The sequence below is a fragment of the Hyperolius riggenbachi genome, chromosome 6 (genome assembly GCF_040937935.1).
Source record: "Hyperolius riggenbachi isolate aHypRig1 chromosome 6, aHypRig1.pri, whole genome shotgun sequence".
In the NCBI taxonomy this organism is placed as follows: Eukaryota; Metazoa; Chordata; class Amphibia; order Anura; family Hyperoliidae; genus Hyperolius; species Hyperolius riggenbachi.
In genome coordinates, this window is record NC_090651.1 from 181,335,051 (window position 1) to 181,360,363 (window position 25,313).

The window sequence follows — 25,313 nt, forward strand, 5'->3', positions numbered from 1 at the left end:
AACCAGTGATATTTGGTAATCAGATAATAGACTGTACTGTAGCCAGGGGACTCCAGAGGAGTAGAGGCCACTGGCTGCTTAGCAGGCTGGACTCTCTGAGGAGCAGGAGTACTAATAGCTAAATGACACTTGGTGGAATAGTGTCACAGCTAGTACAGATAGACTGAACACTCAAGGGATGAGTGACAGCCTGGAGGGTCGGGCAGGCCAGGTCGGCAACACATGAGCAGATAAGGTACAGAGACAGAAGGCTGATTCGATAACCGGGTACAGGCAGGGTTTGGCAACAGGAAGGCAGATATGCAGAGGTACCGAATCAGAAAGCAAGAGAGAGGTCAACAGAGCAAATAGTCATAACAGATATAAAGCACAGTCCTAGTCTGAGGTGTGAGGTCCTTGGTCTCGACACCCAGGAACTAGTCTAAAGAATAACTCAGCAATGACGCAGTAATCCTAAGCTTGGGTGTGAGGTCCTTGGTCTCAACACCACGGAACTGGTCTAAAGTATAACACAGCAATGACACAGTGATCCTAAGCTTGGGTGTGAGGTCCTTGGTCTCAACACCCCGGAACTGGTCTAAAGTATAACAAGAGCGTAATCTGGCTAAGTGTGAATTCCCAGGTCCACCTGGTTCTAACACACTGTGGGATCTGACTGAGGTCTGAGTGCTCACACGTAAGTATTCGCAACGGCAGACAACCAGAGACTGACCAGCAAGATCTATATATACTGCAGCGCTCCTCAGCGTCGCCCTGCGCCACTCAGCCAATCAGTAACTGCGCTGGGATCAGCTGATCGACCTGATCAGCTGATCCCTCTCCTACTGGCATAAAGGGCCTGCCTTCTAGCGCGCGCGTAGCTCTCCATCTGTGTGCACTAGCAGGCCCAGGCAAACCAGACGCATGCTGCTGTGCGGAAACCGCCGGTCTGAACGCGGAGACAGCCGCCCCGCTGCCAGACCGCGCGGCGGCATCTCTGCAATCCAGTACAGTAACACCCCCCCCCCCTGAGGAGTGGACTCCGGACACTTCCCACTGGGCTTCCCAGGATGTGAGTCATGAACTTATTTCTTTAATTCTTCCGCATGCATGCGACAATCTGGCACCCAAGTTCTTTCTTCCACACCATATCCTTTCCAGTGGACCAGATACTGCATGGAATTCTGCACTAATCGAGAGTCCAGAATATTTTCTATCTCATATTCAGGTTGATCATCAACCATCACAGGGGGGGGGGGGGGGGAGAGGAATCCACGTGCACTGCCGGCTTCAACAGAGACACATGGAATGATCTCACACCTCGCATGCTGGCTGGGAGATCAATCGCATAAGTGACATTATTAATTTTTCTGGTCACTGGGAATGGTCCTATGAATCTAGGACTCAGTTTGGGTGACAGTTGCTTCAGGGCCAAATGCCGAGTGGACACCCACACCAAGTCTCCCGGAGAAAACTTCCACTCTACGGACCGCCTTTTGTCTGCCTGTTTTTTCTGGGTCTGGAAAGCTTTCCCCAAGTTCCTCTTAACCATTCCCCAAATCTCCTTCAAAGCCCTCTGCCAATCCTCCAAGACTGGGAATGGTGTAGACGCCACAGGCAACGGGGCAAACTTGGGTGATCTTCCTGACACTACCTGGAATGGGGAAAATCCTGAGGAGGAACTTTTCAGGTTGTTGTGCGCAAATTCTGCAAACGACAAAAATTTTACCCAATTGGACTGAGCATCTGCAACATAACATCTGAGAAATTGTTCTAGTGACTGGTTAACTCTCTCGGTCTGGCCATTGGTCTGTAGGTGGTAGCCTGATGAGAATGCAAGGTCCATATCCAGCTGATGGCAAAAAGCTTTCCAAAATTTAGATACAAATTGGACTCCCCGATCTGACACTACATTTTCCGGAATGCCATACAGCCGGAAAACGTGCTGGATGAAGAGATCAGCCAATTCCTGGGCCGAGGGGAGTCCTTTCAATGGAACAAAATGAGCCATCTTACTGAATCTGTCTACTACCACCCAAATGACCGTCCAAATGACCTGGGGAGTTCTCCTACAAAATCCATGGACAAATGAGTCCATGGTTCACTTGACACTGGTAAGGATTGTAAAGTACCAACAGGAGCCTGGCGTGAAGGTTTACTCCTAGCACACACTGCACACTCTCTTACGAACTCCTTACAATCTGTTGCCAATGTAGGCCACCAAGCACATCTGGCCAGTAAATCCTGAGTTCTGGTGGCCCCGGGATGACCAGCATTTTTGTGGGAATGAAACAGATGTAGGAGTTGCAGACGAAAAGGCAGTGGTACAAACATCACCCCCTCGGGCTTCCCCTCTGGAACATCCTGTTGGTAGGGACTCAGAGTGACTGTCCAATCCTTCCAGGTCTCAGTGGCTGCAAAAACTACCCTCTGAGGTAGAATGGTCTCAGGGGCTGAGGGCTGTACTGTCTCGGGCTCGAAACACCTGGACAAGGCGTCGGCCTTGATGTTTTTACTACCAGGGGTATACGTAATTACAAATCTGAATTTTGAAAAGAACAAAGACCACCGGGCCTGACGAGGGCTAAGTCTCTTGGCGCCCTCTATGTACTCCAGATTTTTATGATCTGTATAAACTGTGATAGTATGTTCTGCACCTTCTAGCCAATGTCGCCATTCTTCAAAAGCTAACTTGATAGCTAAAAGCTCCCGGTTGCCTTTATCGTAGTTTTTCTCTGCGGGTGAAAACCTACGAGAGAAGTAGGCGCATGGGTGGAGTTTGCCCTGCAAACCCGATCGCTGAGACAATACAGCCCTACCCCCACCTCTGAGGCATCAACATCCACGATAAAGGGGAAGGTGACATCCACATGTCTTAATATGGGTGCAGAACAGAACAGCTTTTTCAGTGTAGAGAAGGCAGAATGTGCCTCTGCTGACCAGTGGTAAGTATCAGCCCCCTTCTTGGTGAGACTGGTGAGAGGCAAGACCACTGAGGAGTACCCCTTTATAAACCTCCTGTAGTAGTTGGCAAAGCCCAAAAATTTTTGGAGCGCCTTCAGGGCCCTTTTCCACCAGCGCGTTTGCGCTGGCTGAATTGCAAAAACGCAAACCGCTAGTGATTTTACAATCGCTACGGTTTGCTTTTTAACATAGGAATCGCGGTAGGTCATTTCCACTACCGCGATTCGTTTTTGACGGGAACGCGCGGCAGAGCGATATTTGCCGCAATTTTGCTATGCAGTGCATAGCATAGCAAAATCGCGCCCGCAAACGTCGGGGAATCGCCGGTAATTGCGATTCAGCAATCGCTAGCGTTCAGCGTGAACGCTAGCGACTGCTAGTGGAAAAGGGCCCTCAGTCCCACAGGCTGAGGCCACTCCAAAACAGCAGAGACCTTTCCAGGATCCATGGAGAGGCCAGACATAGAGATAATGTACCCCAAGAAGGCAACAGAGGTTACTTCGAAAAGACATTTCTCTAATTTAGCGTAAAGCAGATTCTGTCTTAACTTCCCTAGGACAAACTTGTCTACTTTGCAGAGGAGAGTCATCTACCGCAATGACCAAGACCTTTTGGTCTAACGGAAGTATGGGAATCCCCAAATTCTTAGCAAACTCGTAATCTATAAAGTTAGCCGCTGAACCAGAGTCTATAAAAGCTTCAGTGGTAACAGTCTGACCCTCCCATGTGACGGAACAGGGAAGGAGCAGACGATTATTGTTTAGAGGTAATAACTGCGCGCCTAGGGTATTACCTCTGACTACACCTAGGCGGCAGTGTTTCCCGACTTTTTAGGACAATTCTGTACCTTATGACCCTCCTCTGCACAGTACAAACAGAGCTGATCTGTTTTCCTGTGATTCTTTTCCACCCGTGTCAATTTTGACTGTCCAATTTGCATTGGCTCTGGCGGAGGTGAAACGGGTGGAGGAGAGACGTAGGAGACATATCTTACAGTGTTCTTACCCCGGGTTTGTTTCTGATAGCGTAAACGGCGATCAACCCGTACTGCTAAAGAGATTGCCTCATCAATAGATTTCGGTTCAGGGTGTCCCAACATCAAATCAGAAACTTCGTCTCATAGCCCTGATAGAAAACAATCTAATAACGCAAATGTCCCCCACCTAGCTGACACAGCCCACTTCCTGAACTCAGCTGCGTAGACTTCTACCGGATCCTTACCCTGACGTAAAGTCTTAAGCTTCCGCTCAGCAGTAGAAGCAATGTCCGGATCATCGTAAATTATGGCCATGGCCTTAAAAAATTCCTCAACTGATGTCAAAGCCTCATGCCCTGCCTGAAGGCTATATGCCCATGTTTGAGAGTTCCCTGACAAAAGGGTCTTAATAAACGTAATTCTCTGTGCCTCAGTACCTGATAAATTGGGTCTTAACTCAAAATACGACATTACTCGATTTCTACAGTTCTGAAAGTCAGATCTATGACCAGAAAACCTTTCAAGGACAGACATACGCAAGTCTGTAACTAGAGGAGATCACACTGCATTCACAGCCGTTTGAAGGACTTGTATGGACCCAGACAAAGCAGCAATCTGGGTCTGTTGACCATCCAACACCCTGATGAAATTCTCCACCGAGGTGGTTAGTCCATCAAGACGGCTGTTGAGTGCATCCATTTTGTTTTTCAGGTCTGCCGTTCTGTAACGATTGGTGTCAGCACACAGAGAGAATCTGATTATTGATGATTATTATTATTATTGATCCTGGCATAAAGGGCCTGCCTTCTAGCGCGCGGGTGTGTGCGTAGCTCTCCATCTGTGTGCACTAGAAGGCAAACCAGACGCATGCTGCTGTGCGGAAACCGCCGGTCTGAACGCGGAGACAGGCGCCCCGCTGCCAGACCGCGCAGCGGCATCTCCGCAATCCATTACAGTTAGAATATCCTTTAGGTTCACATGGAGAACTATCAAGAACCCCTATGGAACCTAGGGCAATTCCAGAGTCAGGGTTACAAGGACCAACATCAAGATCAGGACTTTCAGGAACCATTTCTGGGCATGCAGGCAGGTTGGCAATATCAGAACATGTCTCCACTAAGGAAGCATCTGAGTATGCTGGCACACTAGACACACTTGGGCATTCTGGCACACAGAGCACATCTGGGCACACTGGTACAAGAGAAACTTCTAGGCATGCCAAGGAACTGCAAACCTCAGAGTCAGCCATGAAAGGACCGAAACCAGAACTGGGCAGAAAATCATCAGGACTAGGCTTCACAGCTACTGGACTCTTACTACAGGATGCAGGATCAGACTTAGATGTCACTGATTCTAGCAATGTTATTAACAAATCCTGTTCAGGGGCATTTACAGGACAGGACAAACCTGATGTATGCACCGAACTAGATAGGGGTTTTACAACCTCCTCTGGACTAGACAGAGACTCCTCTAGTACTCCTCTGGATTGGAGCTCCAAAAGAGCTGCAAAACAAGTCAGTATTGCAACAACCCCCACTGAACTAGGCAAAACTGGGGAACTCACTGGACAGAAAGGGAACTCTGGAACCTCTGCCACACCGGCCAGAGAACCAGAATTTTCTAAGATACAAGGCAGAGTTTCAGGAACACTACCGGACGGAAATTCTAAAACCTCTATTTTTACCAGAGAATCAGAATTATCCATATTAAAGGGCAAGACTTCTGAAACATTCAGAGGACAGGGCTGGAGTTCTCCAGTTGTTACAACATCGGACAGGGACTCCACAACCTCAGTAATATCAGACTGTGTACAGGACAATGTATCCAAAATACCCCCTGACGAGGACAATGCTTCACTGGACAAAGATTGATCAAGTTTATTTAGAGTGGACTGTAGTTCTAAGACAGCTGCTAAACAGGTGAAAATTACTGCAACACCCACTGAGGTAAGCAGTGCCTCTGAGTCCTCTGCTAGAGGGTTTGAAATAAGCAAAGTACTGGGTGATGCATAAGACTCTGCGACCTCAGCCTCACTGGACAGGATCACTGAAAAGTCCATATTGCAGGGCAGAACCATGGAAGCACCTGCTGAACAGCATAATGATTCTGTGACCTGAGGTTCATTGGAGAGATCTACTGCACAATTAATGGTACAGGGCGAATTTACTGGAACATTCACTGATGAATGCAAAGACCCAGAAACTTCAGTTTCGCTGGGAATCATCATTAAGCTATCCATGACACAGGGAGAAGTCACAGAAACACTCTCTGGCAAGGATTTTTCAGCATCAGGTTCACATAACAGAAGCTCTGTGTCACCCCAAAACTCAGCCAACAGTGCTGAGTCAGGGGAATCAGAATGCAAAATCCACGAATCCGAAATCGCACTCCAATGCGAAGCTGGAAATTTCAGGGACAAAGGCTCCGAGGTCTCCATGCTTGATCGCTGAACCTCAGAAAAGCTGGAACAATCGCCAGCCAACAATGTGCTTTTACTGGTATCAGTTGGTTGGGGTGTATGAAATTCAGACAAAATCAACTCCCAAACATCAATCACTGGGTTCACGTCTTCTTCACATTCACCAGTTTCAATCAAAGAGCAAACAGAATCAATGCAAGCATTTAAGAACACTTCACTCTTCACGATATAATAATCGCAAAACAATTTCCAATCAGTGTCCAACTCATCAACCAGACTTCCGATCTCCCATTGTTCAAACGGAGTTTCCCACATACTCATGTCAGGAAAACATTAATACGGATCTGAGTCAGGAACATACATAGATCTTTTTACACCTTTAATATACCAAGCGATTCTGCCTATCATAGGATTCACATTTGCTTTTACTTTGGGTAATAGAACATTAGACTGCTGAGACTCAGGAAATGATGTAGAGCCTCTATTGGTGTCTGCTGGATCATATGATTTGCAGGATGCAGAAAACAAATCAGTAGGAATTTGTATTTTTTCGCAAAACGTTTTGTGATCAATTTAACAAATTCCAGGGGGTCATCAAAAACCTCCTCATGTTCGTCAGCAAGTTCCTCAGCCCAAGTTCTCATCTTGCTATCAAGCAGGTACAAGATAATAAACCTGCACTGCTGAACTGCAGTAGCTGATCTGAAAAAGGATTATGAATTCAAAATTTTGCAGTTCTGCAAAAATTCCAAAAAACATTTATTGCTACCGTTATAACGGGTTAGGGAGGCAAGGTGTGCATCTGGAGCAAACCTAGCAGGTGGATTTACAGGAACATTTACAGGAGAAGTGGAATCATCTCCAATTGACAGTGTGCTTTCCCTGGTATCACATTGTATTAGGAAACTGTCAGGCTTGGCAAGTTATCAGCTCACAGCTCAGCTCCTATGCCCCAGTCTACCACCACCTTCTTCACCCTATGTGGCGCATCCCCGCTTGAACGGGAGGTTAAGAGCAACACCTGCCCGACTTCGGTTACACCCAGGCCTGAAAAAAGGCTGCTATTTATTATTATAATTTAGAAAATAGATTTTATTTCTGAAATGTTGTATTTTTAATTTGGGTCCACTTTAACAGGAGATAGCGAAAGTCCAGTAATAAGCCGAGGTCATACACATATTCATGTGTTATTTAATAACTCTGCCTTACCTTGGGTAAATATTCATGGTGGAAATAAAAGTTGGCAATTGCTTATTGGGGTATGCTACAGGCCACCTCTTATTAATGAAGCTGCAGAACTGCGATTACTACAGCAGATTGAAAAAGCTGCAGGTAAAAATGAGGTCATAATTATGGGCGACTTCAACTTTCCAGACATTGACTGGAGTATTGAGGCTACCCATTCTGGTAAAAGCAGCAGATTTCTGGCAGCACTACAGGACAATTACTTGACTCAAATGGTAACTGAACCAACTAGGGGGAATGCGTTACTGGATCTGATCATTTCTAATAGACCAGATAATGTATCAAATGTGCAGGTTCAAGAACATTTGGGAAATAGTGATCACAACATGATAACGTTTGAGCTGGTGACTGATAGGCCACGGGGCAGCGGGACCACTAAAACTATGAACTTTAGAAAAGCAAAGTTCACTCAAATTAGGCAGGCACTAAGTTTGGTGAACTGGGATAATGTACTACAAGGGGAAGACACTGAAGGGAAATAGCAAGCTTTTAAACTTATACTCAATCAATACTGTAGTATGTATATCCCATATGGAAACAAAATGTCTAGGAATAAAAAAAGGCCTCTATGGATGAATAGAAAGGTTAAAGATAAAATGAAGAGGAAAAAGAATGCCTATAAGGTCTTAAAACAGGAGGGGACAGAGGCTGCACTAAGCAATTATAAGGAGTGCAATAAAAATTGTAAAAAAGAAATTAGGCAGGCAAAGATTGAAGCTGAAAAACAAATCGCTAAGGATATCAAATCTAACCCAAAAAAGTTTTACAAGTACATTAACTCTAAAAAAAGAAAGGTTGACTGTATAGGACTCCTAAAGGATGAGGATGGGAACTCAATGGTGGATGACCAAGGTGTTATTAAATGCTTTCTTTGCTTCTGTCTTCACAAAAGAAACAGCACTGTTGCAAACTACAGAGGCGGAAGAGTCTCAATCTTCTAACTGTAATATTAAATACTTAACGCAGGAAGAAGTGAAGGCAAGACTAAATAAATTAAAAATAGACAAGGCACCTGGCCCGGATGGCATGCATCCTCGGGTCCTAAGGGAATTAAGTTCAGTTATAGATAAACCCCTTTATCTTATCTTTTGTGACTCTCTTGCAACTGGCAGAGTCCCAGTGGATTGGCGTACATGTCCACGTTTTCCCATTATTTAAGAAGGGCAAAAAATCTGATCCAGGAAATTATAGACCTGTAAGTTTAACATCAGTTGTATGCAAACTATTTGAGGGGTTACTAAGAGATACTATACATGACTTCATAGTAGAAAATAATCTTATTTCTCAGCATCAACATGGGTTTACTAAAGACAGGTCCTGTTTGACTAACATGCTCAGCTTTTATGAGGTAGTGAATGCTAATATGGATATTGGGAATGCTGTAGATGTGATATACTTGGACTTTGCAAAGGCCTTCGACACTGTTCCCCACAAAAGTCTGGTGCAAAAGTTGAGGATGCAAGGACTGGGGAAGAGTCTGTGTTCATGGATAGGGAACTGGCTAATGGACAGAAAACAAAGAGTTGTGGTCAATGGATCATACTCAAAATGGGAGACTGTTAGCAGTGGGGTCCCACAGGGGTCTGTTCTGGGTCCAGTGCTCTTCAATTTATTTATTAATGACCTAGTAGATGCAGTAGTGAGCAATGTTGCTATTTTTGCAGATGATACAAAATTGTGCAGAATCATTCACTCTCAGGAAGATAGTGTCATATTGCAACAGGATCTGGATAGGATGGCTATATGGGCACATACATGGCAGATGAAATTCAATGTTGACAAATGTAAGGTCATGCATTTTGGACGTACTAATGGTCTAGCACCATACAAAATAAATGGGATACAGTTGGGGACATCAAACTTGGAGAAGGACTTAGGAGTACTCATTGACAACAAGTTAAATAATCATACTCAATGCCAAGCAGCTGCAGCTAAAGCTAACAAAATTTTGGGATGCATTAAAAGGGAAATAAAAACTCGTGATGCTAGCATAATATTGCCCCTGTTTAACTCTCTAGTAAGGCCACATCTGGAATATGGAATTCAGTTCTGGGCACCACATTACAAAAAAGATATTGCAGTTTTAGAGCAGGTGCAGAGACGAGCAACAAAATTGATGCGTGGGATGGAAGGTCTCACTTATCGAGAAAGGTTAGATAAACTGGGTTTATTTAGTCTAGAGAAAAGACGCCTTAGAGGGGATCTAATTAACATGTATAAATACATCAGAGGGCAATATAATACCTTGGCGGATGAGCTTTTTGTCCCTAGGCCTTCTCAAAGGACTAGAGGACATGATCTGCGCATGGAGGAAAAATGTTTTAGCCATTTATTTAGGAAAGGGTTCTTTACAGTAAGAGTGATTAAGATGTGGAATGCATTGCCACAGGAAGTCGTTATGGCAAACTCTATACCTGCATTTAAAGGGGGCTTAGATGCTTTCCTTGCGTTGAAAGACATCCATGGCTACAATTACTAGGTAATGCCTAATGATGTTGATCCAGGGATTTTATCTGATTGCCATCTGGAGTCGGGAAGGAATTTTTCCCTTTAGGGGCTAATTGGACCATGCCTTGTAAGGGTTTTTTCGCCTTCCTCTGGATCAACAGGGATATGTGAGGGAGCAGGCTGGTGTTGTACTTTATACTGGTTGAACTCGATGGACGTATGTCTTTTTTCAACCAAAATAACTATGTAACTATGTAACATAGTATCAGAAGTATCGAAGTACACTAGGAGCAGGCAAGATCGAGGTCAAACAATCCGAGGTCAGTTCAGGTGGCAGACAGAGAGTAGTCAGATTCCAGACAGAGGGTCGGTACAGGCGGCAGACAGAGAGTAGTCAGATTCCAGGCAGAACTGGAGACGCAAACTGGCCATGTGGATTTTATGATATGCATATTGAAATTAAGAGATTGTAAATGCACTATATTTTAATATTTTTATAATAAAGATAGAGTTATGCTATGTTGAGTGGTTTTTACTCCTTATAGAAGCTGTGCCTGTGCCTGTGCAAGTGAGGAGAGCTGCCAGGAGGGCTGCTGTTTCTGGAGTCATACACAAAACGTTGATTGCTGGTCTGTGCTGGGTCAGCCAACTGAGCTGGGGAGAGGCTTGATATACCTGCATGAGAACACACTGGGTGCTTAACTGGTTTTTTGGGTGCACCGGTGTTGTGGAGGAAGTATCGAGAATCGTTTAAAGCAATATCACACTATTTCTGTGCATTTGTTTTCTTTTCTCCTGTGTATGAATACATGAGTTAAAGAGGACCCTAACCTGATAAAAGACGAACTTCACTGTTACCAAAACATATTTGCTGATCTGGATGGGTCGGCCAGGATATCTGGTGAGCGTATATATGTTTTTTGAAGGAACCTGTTTGATCTGTGGAGGATTCCATTTTATTTCCTGGTGGGCTGGGGAACAGAAGTGATTGGGCTTGCATGGTTTAGGAATATTCTCTGCCGTTTGGGCTTGTGAATAGGACTTTTTGTATGACCTATGAACATTTACTGTTGAGCGCCATACTGTTGTAATTTTATGTGTATTATATGAGGAAGAAGCAAAAAACTCCTTGGTATTAGGCGATCCAGGCCACGTAATTATCATAAGGATTATTTGCACAGAGCTATTGTGGTTGGAGCGCACAATTTTTTTGATATTTATAGAATGGAAGTTTAGGTAAAGGCACAAAATGGGACATTTTACCGAACCTGTCAACCACTACCCAGATTACTGTACAGGTAGGCCCCGGTTAACGAATGAGATAGGGACTGTAGGTTTGTTCTTAACCTGAATCAGTTCTTAAGTCGGAACAGCCATACTTTTCTATTAAATATTAGGCCAGGGCAAGCTGGGAAGAGCTGGGACATGTAGTCCCTCTTCACTGGCACTAAAAGTAACCTAAGACAGCCCATTGTCAGAGAGCAAATACATTGTCAGTGGTATTGACAGGGAAAAACTGAATACAGTACAGTAAACAGTAAGCAGGTTGCAAGAGTGTACAGTACATTTCCCCACAGTTACCTGATCTCTGGATTTCCTAGTCTGCACACTTGCCTGCTCCTATTGCTGTATTGCTGCTTATGAGTCCTGTCTGCCCTTTTGCTCTGTAATTCCACTCTGTGTGTCCCAGTCAGCATTACGAACATTTCTCACACTGATCTGCTGTAACACAGTGATCAGATGTCAAAAACCTGAGCGGTTCTTGCCTTTTTCAAGATTGCTAACTCAGTAAAGGACCAGCCTTTAAAGGCCTATAAATCCGGAATAGCAGGGTCTGAACCCTCTATAACAGTAATTATAGATTGACGGTGTACCTTGAAATGAATCAGAGCACTCAGTATTTGATTTTGTATAAAAAATTGTATTTGCTTATCTTACAGCATATATATACAAAATATGTACAGTTCCAAGTAGTGTTTTCTTCTAACAGTATTCCACCTCATCAAGGCTTTATAGCCAAGCGATCATCAATCTTCTAAGTACATTCAAAAAAGAATATAACAGTTGTGTTATGTAGAATAAGATCAAAAGTAGTCTCATCTGTATCAATAGCTGTGTATCTAGTAGCTGTGTAAAACTTGTAGTAATCTTCTTAAAGAAATAGCATAAAAAATAACTTCTAAAACAACTTCTTGCTAACATCTTATCAGAACTTAATGCTGAAAAATTCATAAAGTAACGTCCCTAGGAGAACAAGTCTGCAGCAGCTCGCCCTATTCTCACTAGCAGCAGGCACACGAGTGAGTCTAATGGCCGCCGGAGCCTGCCTTATATAAGGGGGGGGGGTGGGGCTCCAAGGCTGAGTGTAGCCGGATTGGCTACAATGTGCCTGCTGACTGTGATGCAGAGGGTCAAAGTTGACCCTCATAGAGCATTATGGGGTGAATCGAACTTTCGGGAAAGTTCGCCTTCGCCGGCGAAGGCGAACCACCCGAGGTTCGCCGGCGAACCGTTTGGCCCATATCTAGCAGAGATGCTGTGTGTGGGGACTGACTTAGTCTTTGGGCGGGCAGTAGCCCTCCAGGATCCATGCCTCATTCATTTTGATAAGAAAAACAAAAATTTGCCTTCCTAAAACAGAAAGAATTTGCGATAATTCAGGTTGGAGTGAGCTCGAGATGTCTCCCAGAGCACCACTGCTGAATATATGCAAATTAACCATTGTACCCTTAGAAGCTAAACACACCTCCAGAACCGCTGGAATGCAATGATGTGTCAGCTTGTTAAATTGTACAGAGCCATAATAATCCAACATGCATACAGACTGTTTCGGATTGTTTGATCCTCATCAGTGCATGGCGTGGATTAATCTGGCTCTATGGAGTAGGGCTTGTAAACCGAGAGGTACAGACTAACCAGCAAGCTCGTGGTGACCCAGAACTCATTGGAGTGTGTAAGGGACTACAATGGTCCTAAAAGCCCCCTTACTAAGATGTTAAGAAAAACAAAAATTTGCCTTCCTAAAACAGAAAGAATTTGCGATAATTCAGGTTGGAGTGAGCTCGAGATGTCTCCCAGAGCACCACTGCTGAATATATGCAAATTAACCATTGTACCCTTAGAAGCTAAACACACCTCCAGAACCGCTGGAATGCAATGATGTGTCAGCTTGTTAAATTGTACAGAGCCATAATAATCCAACATGCATACAGACTGTTTCGGATTGTTTGATCCTCATCAGTGCATGGCATGGATTAACCTGGCTCTATGGAGTAGGGCTTGTAAACCGAGAGGTACAGACTAACCAGCAAGCTCATGGTGACCCAGAACTCATTGGAGTGTGTAAGGGACTACAATGGTCCTAAAAGCCCCCTTACTAAGATGTTAAGAAAAACAAAAATTTTGATAAAATTGAGGTACTGAACACTTTTATGATTTAGGCGACTTCTCTTCTCAGTGACAATGTCTCCAGCTGCACTGAAGGTCCTTTCTGACAGGACGCTTGCGGCAGGGCAAGACAGAAGTTGGATGGGATATTGGGACAGCTCTGGCCACAGGTCAAGCCTACGCATCCAGTAGTCCAAGGGTTCATTATCGCTGCTCACAGTGTCTACTTCCACACTTAAGGCCAGGTAGTCAGCTACCTGCTGGTCCAGGCGTTGGTGGAGGGTGGATCCCGAAGGGCTAGGGCAAGGCGTTGGACTAAAGAATGTCTGCATGTCCGACATCACCATGAGATCGCTGGAGCGTCCTGTCCTTTCCTGCGTGGACATTGGAGGAGGATTACTGGCAGTGGTACCTTTATTGCGTTGCGCTGTGACATCACCCTTAAACGCATTGTAAAGCATAGTTGCCAGCTTGTTCTGCACGTGCTGCATCCTTTCCGCCTTCAGGTGAGTTGGTAACAGGTCCGCCACTTTGTGCATGTACCGAGGGTCTAGTAGCGTGGCCACCCAGTACAGGTCATTCCCCTTGAGTTTTTTTATACGGGGGTCCCTCAACAGGCTGGACAACATGAAAGAGGCCATCTGCACAAAGTCAGATCCAGACGTACTATCCATCTCCTCTTGCTCTTCATGAGTCCTTCCTCCCCCCAGCCACGAACAATACCACGGGAACGTGGAGCAGCACAAGCCCCCTGTGACGGCTGCTGCGGTTGTTCTTCTGCCGCCTCCTCCTCCTCCTCCTCCACAGAAACACCTTCCTCATCATCCGAGTCTGACTCCTCTTCTTCCCCACATGACTTCTTCTTCTTCCTCCTCCCCCCTCTGTGCTGCCGCAGGTGTCGAGGAAACATCTGGTTCAGATGAAAATTGCTCCCATGACTCTTCCTGCCGTAACTGTTCCTGTTCACGCTCCTCCACAGCTTGATTCACCACTCTACGCACGGCACGCTCCAGGAAGTAAGCATAGGGGATCAAGTTGCTGATGGTGCCTTCAGTGCGACTCACCAGGTTGGTCACCTCCACAAACAGCCGTATGAGCATGCATGCATTTCGCATCAGTGTCCAGTTCGGTGGCCAAAACATCTCCATCTTCCCAGATTGTGGCCTTCTACTGTAATTGTACATGTACTGGGTGACGGCTTTCTCCTGGTCTAGCAGGCGAGAGAACATGAGCAGGGTCGAATTCCAGCGAGTCGGGCTATCGCATATCAAGCGTCTCACCGGCAAGTTGTTTCTCCGCTAAATGTCTGCAAAGCGTGCCATGGCAGTGTAAGACCGCCTGAAATGCCCACACAACTTCCTGGCCTGCTTCAGGATGCCCTCTAAGCCTGGGTACTTTGACACAAATCTTTGAATGACCAGATTCAACACATGTGCCATGCAGGGTACATGTGTCAGCTTTCCCAAATTCAAAGCGGAAAGGAGATTGCTGCCTCCACCTGGTGCGGGGTCAGCCAGTGCTCCACCTGTTTGTTAAGAGCAGCCAGGAGAGCTGGTCCAGTGTGACTCTCCGGTTTAAGGCAAGACATGTTTAAGATGGCATGACACCGTCGTACCTGGCATGCAGCATAGGCTCTGGGGAGATGGGGCTGTGTAGCGGGAGAGGAGATGGCAGCACCATTAGAGTTGAACTGCCATTCAGCCAATGAGGAGGAGGAGGACGACAGCGAAGAGGATGTAGCAGGAGGAGTAGGAGAGGAAGTGGCAAGAGGCCTGCCTGCAAGGCGTGGAGGTGTCACTAGTTGGTCCGGTGCGCAGCCACGTACTCCCTGCTTGTCATCCTGCCCAGCTTCGCTTTCCTCAGACACCTCCAAAACTGCACCAACAGCAGGTACTTCATCATCATCATCATCATCATCCTCCATTACGTCCATATTGTCGCCTAACTCACACATATGAGGTGGTGTAACTTGCTTAGCGCCTTCATAATGTTGTAGCAGTAGTGGGTGTGAATCAGTGATTTCACCACCGAATAACTCCTGCGAAGTGTCAAATGCAGCGGATGTTGTGCTTGTAGTAGCACTGGTGGTTGCGGGAGATGAGGTGTTCTGTGTTAAATAGTCAACCACATCCTGACAATTTTGGAAGGTGATGGGACATGCCTCCTTCTGAGCACTGTACTTTGGGCCAGGGCCGCACGAAATCACATCAACACGACCACGCACACACACCTGCCAGGTGGCCTTCCTCTGGGTCTGCCGCTACCTCTTCCGCGACCTGGTTTGTCCGTTTTGTCCATATCGGGGGGGGGGGGGGAAGTCACACAGGTGCAGCAGTTAACAGGTATGCACGGAGTGGTATATCACACTGTGTGCACTCACGTAGGAAGGTGGGTTCACTGAACCCAACAGCTAGGTAGGTATTTATTTATTTATTGTATTTATAAAGTACCAACATATTACGCAGCGCTGAATGTATAGGTATATGCAGTAATGGGTATAACAATGTGCAGCTGCCTATCACACACACAGGTACAGTAGTCACTGAATGTGCTGGGCCTGGGCTGGCAGTGACACCGCACACAGTATGAATTACAAAAGCTGTCACCGCAACACAAGTGCAGTAATAATGGGTATTACACAATGTGCAGCTGACTGACACAGATAGTCACTGACTGTATGAATGTGCTCGGCCTGGCTGGCAGTGGCACTGCACACAGTGAGACCTTGTCCATGGTAGTGGTGGATATGTCAGGGGTGTGGAGGTAGATCTGGGTATTATCTGCATACAGAGGATAGTTAAAACCCATGGAGGAGATAACCTTGCCAATGGAGGATGTGTATAGGGTGAACAGTAGGGGGCCATGGACCGAACCTTGGGGGACTCCCACCGAGAGGTGGTTGGGGGTGGACGAGGACTCATTGAAGGCGGTCGTGAAGGAGCGGTTGGAGAGGTAGGATGAAAGCCAGGACAGGGCGAGATTGTGAATGCCCATGGACTGGAGGGACTGGAGGAGTAGGGGATGATCTACTGTGTCAAAAGCTGCTGAAAGGTCAAGGAGGAGGAGAATGGAGTATTTACCTTCAGCTTTAGCTAAGGCAAGGTCATTGACCACTTTGGTGAGAGCAGTTTCGGTTGAGTGGCCAGGCCGAAATCCAGATTGCAGTGGGTCTAGCAGTGAGTTGGCATTGAGGTACTGGGTTTGTGAACCAGAAGCTCAAGGAGTTTTGAGGCAAAGGGGAGGAGGGAGAGGTAGTTGGAGGGTAGCGAGGGGTCGAGGGAGGGTTGCTTGAGCAGGGGTAGTACAGTGGCCTGCTTGAAGTCTGAGGGGAAGGTGCCTGTGGATAGGGAGAGGTTGAACAGGGTAGTGAGGACTGGGGCCAATTCCGTGAAGTGAGGCTGGAGTAAATCAGAAGGGATGGAGTCAAGGGGGGAAGTAGTGGTAAGGGAAGTCTGCAGTAGGTGGTTGACTTCCTCGGTGGTAGTAGGAGTGAAGGATGTGAGGGAAGGATAGGGTGGAGGAGGAGCTGGTTGGGAGGGGGTGGGAGGTGGCGATTGGATATTTCCTGGTGGATGGAGACAATTTTGTTGGTGAAATGGGTGGCTAAATCTGTGGCAGAGAGGGAGGAAACGGAGGGTGGGGAGGTGGGTTTAAGTAGGGAGTTGAATGTGGCAAAAATACGCCGGGGGTTGGAAGCTTGTGCTCCGATGAGCTTGGTAAAGTATTCCTGCTTCGCATGAGCAAGGGCAGTGTGGAACTGCAGCAGGTTGGTCTTGTACTGTAGGAAATCCTGGTTAAGTCTAGTTTTTCCTCCATTTCCATTCAGTGGCGCTTGTTTTCCTCTCGAGGTTGCGAGTATGGGTAGTGTGCCAGGGCTGGGGGTTAGGGGGTCGGTTGCGGCGAAATATTGGTGGATCAGCTTTCTCTAGGGCTGATAAGAGTTTGGCGATACTGAGCTGCAGCAAGATTTGGACAAGTTAGGGTGGGGAGAGTGGAGGAGAGGGCATGGAGGGGGTCAGCAAGGACGCTAGGGTTGAGCTTGCGTAGGTCTCGCTGCCATCGACCAGGTGGGTGGGCGGGTAGTTTGGAGGTGCCTTCCGTGAGGAGGTTGAAGGTGAGAAGGTGATGGTCTGAGGGTGGAAAGGGTGTGATGTCCAGGTCTGCAATGGTGGTGGATTTAGTGAATATAAGGTCATGTGACCTGCAGTGTGAGTGGGGGTGTTGGTGTGTTGTACTAGTCCAAGTGAGTTGGCAATGGTGAGTAGCGGCGTCACAGCGGAGTTCTTGGCTTCATCGATGGGAATATTGAAATCCCCAAGGATGATGGTGGGGAGGTCAGAGGAGAGGATGTGAAGGAGCCAGGAGGCAAGGTCATCGAGAAATTGTGGGGTGGAGCCCGGAGGGTGGTATAAGACCGCAACAATGGCAGGGAGGGGGTGGTAGAGGCGGATGGTGTGGGCCTCAAATGATGTGAATTGTAGGGAGGTAGGTGGGGTGAGGACACGGAAGGTGCAGGATGGGGGAGAGGAGCAGGCCCACCCCTCCCCCGGTCCTGTTGTCTGGTCTGGGGGTGAAGCCCCCGTAGGAGAGGGCAGCCTCTGCGGCAGAGTCGGAGGGGGTGAGCCATGTCTCAGTGAGTGCGAGGATGGTGAGGGATTTGGAGAGGAAGAGGTCGTGGACTGCTGTAAGTTTATTGTGGATGGATCTGGCATTCCAGAGACCGCAGGGTAGGGGGAACATGTGTTTGTGGGTGAGATGGATGGAAATAAGGTTGGGACGAGAATGGATGTTGAGGTTATTTGTGGGGCTGTGAAGTGTGTGAAGCAGGCTAGCAGGGGATGCTTGTCTAGCAGCATGCTGTGGCCCAGGATTGGGTGATATATCACCAGCTGCAAGTAAGAGTAGGAGGGAGAGAGTAAGCAAATGCGAATGGGATTTAAATGTTTGTGAGGTTTTTGAGCTGCTGGGGGGAGAGAGATTTCAGGAGAGCTAACAGTTCATGAGAAGCTGAGTAAGGTGAGGAAAGCAGAGCAGGTGAAATTAATATGGAGTGTGGTACACAGTAATAATGGGTATTAGACAATGTACAGCTGATAGTTAGTCACTGAATGTGGTGGGCCTGGCTGCCTGGCAGTGACACTGCACACAGTATGAATTACAAAAGCTGTCGCCACAACACAAGTGCAGTAATAATGGGTATTACACAATGTGCAGCTGACTGACACAGGTAGTGTCACTAGTCACTGACTCACTGTGATTGTGCTGGGCCTGGGCTGGCACAAACACAGTATGAATTACCAAGGCTGTCTATAATGCAACACAAGTGTCAGTGACACACAGAGAAAAAAAATCACAAGAACAGGATTAGCTCTCAAAAGAGCTGTTGTGGGGTGCTATTATAGCAATAAGAATCAGCCAGGAGCAAGCTAACAAGCCAAGAGCCGAACTAATCTTTCCCTAGGAGAAACAGTCTGCAGCACCTCACTCTACTCCCACTATAGCAGGCACACGAGTGAGTGTAATGGCCAGCGGAGCCTGCCTTATATACAGAGGGGAGTGGCTCCAGGACTGAGTGTAGCCTGATTGGCTGACTGTGATGTGGAGGGTCAAAGTTAACACTAATGGAGCATTATGGGGCGAATCGAACTTCCGGGAAAGTTCGCCTTTGCTTGCGAAGGCGAACCACCCAAAGTTCACCTGGAACCTGTTAGGCTGAGTGGCTGAGATGGAGAAAGTCCAGAGACCAGTTGACCCTTCCACTAGGGATGAGGTGTTGCCCAGATGCGGAATCTAAGTGACCACGGGTCTTCGCCAGTAACGACCCGAGGGGGTCGCCCTGGATTTCGCAGCCTAGTGCCCACCAGGTCGCAAACTGGGATAGCCTCACTAGTGGTTGAGAGAACTGATACCACACTGTGGAGATGATGAGGTAGTCCGGTAAACAGAGTAATCAGGCCGAGGTCGAGGCAGGCAGCAGACAGAGTAATCCGGGGTACAGGCCGAGGTCGAGGCAGGCAGCAGACAGAGTAATCCGGGGTACAGGCCGAGGTCGAGGCAGGCAGCAGACAGAGTAATCCGGGGTACAGGCCGAGGTCGAGGCAGGCAGCAGACAGAGTAATCCGGGGTACAGGCCGAGGTCGAGGCAGGCAGCAGACAGAGTAATCCGGGACAAGCAGGGTCAAGCCAAGGGAGTGGAGATCAAGAGGAGTCAAACAAGCCGGGTCGTCAACAGGAAACAGGATCAAGAGCAAGTACTTCCAGAGAAGGCGTTCACACTAGCTGTAAGAACAAACAGCACTGGACGTTGGCTGGGGGAGGTCTTTTATACCCGAAATTGGCGCCAGAATTTCTGCGCCTGCGCATACGCGTTCGGATGCGTCCATTTTGACGCATGCGCGCTCGCGCTCCCATGCGTCATTTCCGGCGCACGCGTGTGACCTTACGCGCGGTCTGCATCGCGTCCCGCGCATGCGTGCGCGACACACAACGCAACCGCGCACGACCTCACGCACACCCCCAGCCATAGGCAACAACCCATAGCCGGAAGTGCGCGCGCGTGCGGGTACCGAAGGACACCGGGACAACAGAGCAACGTGAGTATTACATTGCCCCCCCCTTAGAGGCAGTCTCCGAATGCCTACAGGAGACGGTTTTTCAGGATGAGCCTTGTGGAACGCCTTCACTAATCTTGGTGCATTGATGTTACAAGCTGGTTCCCAAGAATTTTCTTCTAGCCCAAAGCCAAGCCATTTAATCAAGTATTGTATACATCTTCCTTTTTTCCTAGAGTCAAGGATCTTTTCTACCTCAAATTCCTCTCTCCCATCCACAAGGATTGGTTTAGGAAAATTGACACTCCTACCAGGAACAGAATCTGAGACCACCTTCTTGAGGCATGACACATGGAATACTGGATGTACTCGTAACGTATCAGGTAACGAAAGTTTAAATGCCACCTCATTGATCTTCCTCAAGATAGAGAAAGGACCGATATACTTAGGACCCAGTTTTCTGGAGGGGCAGCGGAGTTTCAGATTGGTTGGGGATAACCATACTTGGTCCCCAGGCTCCAGTCTTGGACATTCCTTCCTTTTTTTATCGGCAAAGTGTTTAGCCCTTTCCTGCGCCTGTTGAAGGTTCTTCTGAAGTGCTTTAAAGTTTTCAGAGAGCCAAACTATTCTTTCTTGAACCTTAGGTACCGTTGACTCCGTAGTAACTAGAGGAAAAACTGTTGGATGAAAACCAAAATTTGCCAGGAAAGGTGATTGCTTAGTGGCTGAGTGTTGAGCGTTGTTGTAGGCAAATTCAGCTAAAGGTAATAGTGAGGACCAATCGTCTTGTGTAGATGAAGTAAAACAGCGAAGGTACTGCTCGAGTGTCTGATTTGTCCTCTCGGTCTGTCCATTTGATTGCGGGTGATAACCAGAAGACATGGAGGACTGGATTCCCAACTGCCTGCATAATTCCTGCCAAAACTTGGAGGTGAACTGTACCCCTCTATCAGACACCACGTCGGAGGGCAGGCCATGTAATCTTACAATCTCTCTGATAAAGACTTCAGCTGTAGTGACTGCGGAAGGAACTTTTTTGAGTGCGATGAAATGAGACATCTTTGTCAGGCGATCCACCACCACAAGGATGACAGTATTGCCAGCAGAAGGGGGTAACTCCACAATAAAGTCCATGCAATCATCTCCCAGGGACGGTTTGGAATAGGCAATGGAGAAAGTAACCCCCAAGGTTTAGATCGCAGGGCCTTTGATCTAGCACAAGTAGGACATGCAGATACATAGTTAAAGCAATCAGCTTTGATTTCTGGCCACCAAAAGCTCCTCCGCAGCATTTCCAGAGTTTTAGCGCACCCAAAGTGTCCGGCCAGCTTGTGATCATGGAACATTTGTAAAACTTCCAGTCTCAGATCTTGTGGGACGAAAATCCTGTCTTCATGCACAAATATTCCTTCTTGATAGTGACACTCTTGAGTCTGATCAGATTGGAGAGAACTTGAAGCCTGTTTGATCCGGGAAAGGAGGTCTGACTGGATAAGCAAGAAATTCTTATGTGCCAGGATAGTATTGGGAATTGGCACTGTTTCTTCTTCAAAGAACATGCGAGATAAGGCGTCGGCCTTGCTATTCTTAGAACCAGGGCGATAAGTAATATGAAACTCGAACCGGGAGAAGAACAGTGCCCACCGGGCTTGTCGAGGGCGGAGTCTCTTGGCAGTACGTAGGTATTCTAAGTTTTTATGATCTGTGTAGACCAAGATCGGATGCAAGGCTCCTTCCAGAAGATACCTCCACTCTTCCAGGGCCAGCTTAATTGCTAGAAGTTCTTTGTCCCCTATATCATAATTCTTCTCAGCTGGACTTAACTTCCTGGAAAAGAACGCAATCGGGTGAAGCAAGGCTTTGGGGCCAAACCGCTGAGAAAGTACTGCTCCAGCAGCGGTTTCAGACGCGTCCACTTCTAGGATATAGGGTTGGGCAGGCCCGGCCCTAGACCATTTGCCGCCTGAGGCAAACTTTAAAGAAATCGCCGCTGCGCCCCCCCGTGGGTGTGGGGGGGGGCCGCCCGAGCTGGAGGGGATAGCGGGCAGGAAGGGGGTATTGGGCCTAGCGGCGGGGAGGGGGGTCGGACCCCCCCCCTCCCTCGCCTGGGTCCCCCGTCCTCCGCTCCCCTCCAGCTTGTTATGCGCGCTGGCTGGCTGGCTGCAGCTGTAAGAGGCAACGGGCGGGGATCACTCACCTCTTCCTCGTTCAGCCTGCGCTCCACTGACGTCACTTCCTGCTACGCCGCAGGAAGTGACGTCAGTGGAGCGCACGTTGGAACGAGGAAGAGGTGAGTGATCCTCGCCCGTTGCCTCTTACAGCTGCAGCCAGCCAGCCAGCGCGCATAACAAGCTGGAGGGGAGCGGAGGACGGGGGACCCAGGCGAGGGAGGGGGGGGTCCGACCCCCCTCCCCGCCGCTAGGCCCAATACCCCCTTCCTGCCCGCTATTCCCTCCAGCTCGGGCGGCACTCCACACCCACGGACGGGCGGGTGCCGCCCCCTCAGAAGCGCCGCCTGAGGCAAACGTTTCACCCCGCCTCATGGGCGGGCCGGCCCTGGGGTTGGGTATGATCGGCATGTTTCAAGACAGGAGCAGAGATAAAGAGTCTCTTGAGTCTTTCAAAAGCAATTTGAGCTTCCTGTGTCCAGGAAAAGGTACAATGAGCTTTAGTTAGCCGGGTGATGGGTCCCACAATGGCAGAGAAGTTCTTGATGAATCTGCGATAAAAATTAGCGAATCCGATGAATCGCTGAACCCCTTTCTTATCTGAGGGGGCTGGCCATTCCAAGATGGCAGACACTTTCTGAGGATCCATAGAGACTCCTTCCGAAGAGATGAAGAGACCTAGAAATTGAATATTTGCCTTTTCAAACTCACATTTCTCAGCTTTGGCAAAGAGTCCATGCACCCGTAGTCTGTTGAGGACCTTTCGGACATGCTTCCTATGTTCTTCAAGACAGGAGGAGAAGATCAAGATGTCGTCCAAGTACACAATCATGAAAGAATCAATGAAATCTCTGAAAATGTCGTTGACCAGATGTTGAAAGGTGGCAGGGGCATTGCACAGCCCAAATGGCATGACGGTATATTCAAAATGGCCGAATCTGGAGCGAAAGGCCGTCTTCCATTCATCTCCCTCCCGTATTCTTACTAAATTATAGGCACCACGGAGATCCAGTTTAGTAAACACCTTGGCTGAACGGAACTGTTGGAACAGATCAGGGATAAGCGGCAGAGGATAACGGTTCTTGATTGTGATTTTATTAAGGTCTCTATAATCTATGCAGGGACGGAGAGATCCATCCTTTTTCTCCACAAAGAAGATGCCTGCGCCTGCGGGAGAAGTTGACGGACGGATAAAGCCCTTCTGTAGATTATCGTTGATATAGTTCTTGAGTACCTCAGTTTCAGGATCAGACAAAGGGTAGATACGACCAAATGGAATCTCAGCTCCAGGAAGAAGTTCAATAGGGCAATCATAGATGCGGTGTGGCGGAAGCGAGTCTGCCGCCTTTTCATCAAACACATCCAGGAAGTCTAGATATACAGTAGGAATCAGGTCTTTTTTGATGTGTTTAAGGGATAAGAGATGACCAATGTTAGGTAAACAGAAGCGTTGACAGTATTTGGAGGTAAACTGCACCACACCTGAAGTCCAGTCTATCTCGGGGTTGTGAGCCCGCAACCAGGGTATGCCAAGGATGATGGGGAATAATGGAGATGGAAGTAAATCAAAGGTCAAGTACTCTTGATGTTCGGAAGAAGTTGAGATCAGCAGAGGTAAGGTTTCTTGTGTGATAGGTCCGGAGCAGATGGAGGACCCGTCAGCAAGTTGTATAGGAAGGGCCTGACTCTTGTTCCGGATGGGGAGATTAAGTAGGTGGGCTAACTCAGAGTCAATAAAGCAAGAACAGGCCCCGGAGTCCAGGATGGCTTTAATTCTTGTCACTCCTCTTGGGCCCTGTAAAGATAAAAACAAGGGGACATGAGAGGAAATCCCAACGGCTTTCTTAGAGAAGGATCTAGTAGATTCAGATTCCTTACTTGATGGCCTCACCGGGCAGGCGTTGAGGAAGTGACCTGAAGCTCCACAATATAAGCACAGATTGGAGATACGGCGGCGCTGCCGTTCTTCAGATGACAGTGAAGGTCTGGCTAACCCGATTTGCATCGGCTCTGGTTCCTCAGGATCTGGGGACTCAGAGGACACATTATGAGTTGGAGGGAGAGACGGTACGCCAGAGGATGTACCCCAGGAAGGACGGACGATTCCCATCTTCTCTTGTCGTCTTTCTCTGAAACGTCTGTCAATGGGTATGACCAGTTTAATTAAGTCTTTAAGCGTAGCCGGCATTCCTACTCGAGCCACTTCGTCCTTCAATTGACTACTGAGTCCTAGTCTGAATTGACTCTTAAGAGCAGCGTCATCCCACTGCGTATCCCCACACCATCGCCGAAAGTCAGTGACGTATTCTTCCACCGGCCTTCTACCTTGCTGAAGAGCGCGCAAGGCAGCCTCAGCAGATTCTGCCCGACCAGGGTCGTCATACAATTCGGCCAAAGCCGTAAAGAAACTGGTAACAGTGTTAACGGCAGGATCCTGATTTTCCCGTAACTGCAAGGCCCAGGCCAGAGGTTCCCCCTGGAGCAGGGATATGATGGTGCCAACCTTAATCGTCTCAGAAGAATAGGTGCGGGGTTGAAGAGAGAAAAAGAGGAGGCAGGCACCTTTAAACACTCTAAATTGTTGGCGGTCTCCTGAGAATCTTGCTGGCAAAGGGATCTTAGGTTCCCGTTCCGGAACAGGCAGGGTTACAACCGGTGCAGGTGCAGGAGTTGCGGCTAAGTCCCTCACCTGGGTCTGGAGCTGAAAACAGTCCTGCTGAATCCCTTGAACTGAAATGCTTAGTTCAGCAATTTGCCGACAGAGTTGGTCCATCGTGGAGTCATCTCCAGTGGTATTCATTGTTTGGGCTGTTTGTATCTGTTAGGCTGAGTGGCTGAGATGGAGAAAGTCCAGAGACCAGTTGACCCTTCCACTAGGGATGAGGTGTTGCCCAGATGCGGAATCTAAGTGACCACGGGTCTTCGCCAGTAACGACCCGAGGGGGTCGCCCTGGATTTCGCAGCCTAGTGCCCACCAGGTCGCAAACTGGGATAGCCTCACTAGTGGTTGAGAGAACTGATACCACACTGTGGAGATGATGAGGTAGTCCGGTAAACAGAGTAATCAGGCCGAGGTCGAGGCAGGCAGCAGACAGAGTAATCCGGGGTACAGGCCGAGGTCGAGGCAGGCAGCAGACAGAGTAATCCGGGGTACAGGCCGAGGTCGAGGCAGGCAG